We start from the raw sequence: 3,985 nt of genomic DNA on the forward strand, positions 1-3,985 counted from the left end.
TTGATGGGGATATCCTGTATAAAAGAGGAAAGGATCAGATGCTTTTGAGATGTGTGGATGATGTTGAAGCCAGAAAAATACTTGAAGAGGTCCATGAGGGAATTTGCGGAACGCATGCCAATGGTTTCAATATGGCCAGAAAGATCATGAGACTCGGTTATTATTGGCTGACAATGGAAAGTGACTGCATCAATTTTGCCAGAAAATGCCACAAATGTCAAATCTACGGCGATAAAATTCATGTAGCCCCTTCACCCTTCATGTCATGACTTCTCCGTGGCCTTTTTCTATGTGGGGCATGGATGTCATAGGGCAATTTCTCCAAAAGCTTCAAATGGACATCGATTCATTTTTGTGGTTATCGATTACTTCACAAAATGGATTGAAGCGCTTTGTTTGCCAATGTGACGAAGATGCAGTGTGCAAGTTTTGAAAAAGGAAATCATTTGCCGATATGGTTTGCCTGAAAGAATCATCTCAGATAATGCCACGAATCTGAACAATAAGATGATGAAGAAGTGTGCGAGCATTCCAAATAAAGCATCATAATCCTCGCCCTATCGCCCAAAGATGAACGGGGCTGTGAAGCAGCTAACAAGAACATTAAGAGGATCATTGGGAAAATGACTGAGACATATAAAGATTGGCACGAGAAACTTCCATTTGCTTTGTTTGCATATCGCACATCTGTGCGAACATCTACGGGAGCAACTCCTTTCTCTCTAGTCTATGGAATGGAAGCTGTGCTACCTATCGAGGTTGAGATCCCCTCTCTGCGAGTATTGATGGAATCAAAGTTAGAAGAAGCAGAATGGGTTCGAGCTCGATATGATCAGTTGAACCTCATTGAAGAAAAACGTCTAAGGGCAATTTGTCATGGGCAAATGTACCAAAAGAGAATGATCGCAGCCCATGACAAGAAGGTACGACCAAGAGAGTTCCATGAAGGAGAACTCGTTCTGAGAAAGATTCTCCCAATACAAAAAGACCTGCGAGGAAAATGGGCACCAAATTGGAAGGACCATACGTTGTAAAAAAGGCATTCTCAGGAGGAGCTTTAATCCTTACCGAGATGGATGGGAAGAGTTACCGAATCCGGTGAATTCAGATCGGTGAAGAAATATTATGCTTAAGATGAAAACCCGAAAAGGGCATCTTAAAAAAAAAGATCAGGGCGAAACCCGAAAAGGGCGTCTTGATTAGTACAAAAAGATTAGGATGAAAACCCAGAGGCGTCCTAATGAAACAAACCTGGCGGTCGAACGATAGGTCAAGTAGTGAGACTACAGTATTTGAAGCACTTCTGAAAGCTCGAATTTCTACGCAAGAAGCCATGCTCGAAAGATTATTGATTGAGGAACGTGGAAGAGTTCATGTGTTGAATATCTAGAGCATTTGTATCCGTTGAATACGACCTTTCTTTCTTTTGACATTTTTACTCTCATTGTTAACTCTTTGTTTGCCACATTTGAAATAAAGGAATATGAGATATCCTTTTATCCCTACTGACCATTTTCATGCATCTCATTATGTGTTTATTTAATGATAAATAGTGAAATGACATACTCTAAACAAAAGAAATGTCAAGCATTACCCGGATAAGAATTGATAAGTGCAAGATCTTCAAAGCAAGAACAAAGTTTAACCAAGGGCAAAGGTGATATCTGAGAAACGTCGATTACTCGTAAAGCTCGAAGACAGTATGAGGCTGAAGAGAAGTCGAGATCAAAGCAATGAACGCAGATCCTCAACAATCATGGCGAAATGACATACGACCAAATGCTTAAGGAGCACTGCATAATCATGTAGGCATAAGGCATTTAAGACAAACATGTGCATATCATGATGACATCATGCATGCATATACAGGTAATCCAGTAAAGCAAGAATCTTGAATGAAGTCGCACTGAATCAAAGGAAAGATACCCGAGTTCTACCAAAGGACTGGTTATGGTATTTTGATGTTTAATATTCATGCTTTCCAAGGAAAATCAACTCATATTGCGAGAGATGAGTTGAGCCTCAAGACACGTTGGTATTTTTATTTTTTTTCAAACAATATATCGAAATGAGTTGACTGCACGGGAATGTAGCTTGATAAAATGCCTTCTAGCAGCTTTACATTCTGTATTGGTATTTTTTTAATTTTTTTTTTTTTTTTTTTTTTTTTTTTTTTTTTTTTTTTTTTTTTTTTGATGTTTTAACAATTCAACTGCTTTGGTAGAAGTTTATCTGTATTTTTTTTTTTTCTTTTTATCTATTGTGCTCATTTTCTGGCCATTTCCACATGCGAATACTTCCTTATTTAAAGGTGTGAATCTACCACATCAACTTGAGAAAACTTTGGCTTTCTTCATCACTCATTTTAGTGTTTGTGTAAATTGTGTTATCTTCCTTATGCCTAAAGCTGTTAGAGAATCAAATCCCCTGCTACATGATTGATCATGCTTGAACAAACTCCATAATTACATGCTTAACCTTATAAGCTAATTCTACTAGTCACCTCTACAATTAGTAGACTCATAGAATATGTTGTTGTTTCTTCTACACTATGACTGAGAGATACATGCTTCATTTTGAACTTTTCTGATTAATCAATATTTGATTTACAACATTTGAGCAGCAAGTGACAGAAACAACACTTTGTTGGAATATTGGCTTGTTTCAACTATTTTATGCTTGTGGTACTGAAGACATAGATTTGGAAAGAAAACCGACTTCTCCCTCCAAAGTGTGATGATCAGAAATAGTTGAAGAGGCCAAAGTTGCCCCTCTAAAGTATCACGACCTATCGGGAAGGCTTGGCTAGCGGTTGGAGCAGAAGATGGATTGATAAGAGAGAAGATACAGGAAAAGACAAGACAGACTGAGACGAGAAAACGCTAAAGAGGCCACTATGCCAGTGGGAGAAATTCACCGTCTTCTTTAAGGAAAAAAGTAGAGTATATAGATGGTTTCCAAACTGTTGGAGCTTGTGGTGGTCTTTTTAGTGCTTAACATATGTCTCTATAATATCGATGTCAGTTTTTGTTACTTGACCTGGGTGTTGAAATAACAACTGTAAATTATTGTTTTTGAAAATAGTTTGTTGCAGGTTCTCTAAATATTGATTTTGTAGGTGGTATTAAGTACCTGATTAGGTTAGTGGAAATACAGGGGATTGTGAACCCCTGCCTAGTTGGTACATTTTGGGTAAATGTAGTGGGTCTAACACTTCTTTTAGAGCTATAATGGGAAAGATCGGTGTTCCATCTGTGGATCCTATAAGTTTGATTCTCTTCATCCATCATACAGTGTATGTTATGTCTAGAGTTGCGACTCCATAAAAATAAGAAATTACCAATATAATTTTAAGTAACATTCTCATCCTAACAATCTTCTTTCATGAATTTTTTTTTGCGTCTTTCATCAGATAGTCCGACTTTCATTTTCATATGCTTATCAAAATAAGTATTGTATACCAAATCATTTTTCATATGCTTATCAAATATAATATTGTATAACCAAATATTTATTGAATATAACCAATCATTTTCATATGCTTATCAATATAGCACTAGTTTAAATGAATTCACTTTAAATTGTAAATGCCATTGACAAATTTTTAGTATTTAATTTGGTAATTAAATATTATCCTTTTTTAAAATTTTAATCCATATATTATATTTAATCGTTAGTTTATGATTTTCTATGTTATGTGTATTATATGGTTATATGAATACTTTAATAAAATATAATGTGTAAAAGATTATTAATAAAATAATTTTTATAATAATACAATCGTGTCAATATCTAATTACAAATATTTAATTTTTAATTTAAATATTTAAATATAGTTTTATATATTCTAATTAAAATTTATAAATAATTAATATTAATTACTTAGAAATATTTAAAATTTAATTATATATTAAAATATTAACAATAAGTTATAATAAATTATTTTTTTTATATTTTGCTAAAATATCATAATATTAACTAATTT

This window comes from Gossypium hirsutum, chromosome D10 (assembly GCF_007990345.1).
Source record: "Gossypium hirsutum isolate 1008001.06 chromosome D10, Gossypium_hirsutum_v2.1, whole genome shotgun sequence".
NCBI lineage: Eukaryota > Viridiplantae > Streptophyta > Magnoliopsida > Malvales > Malvaceae > Gossypium > Gossypium hirsutum.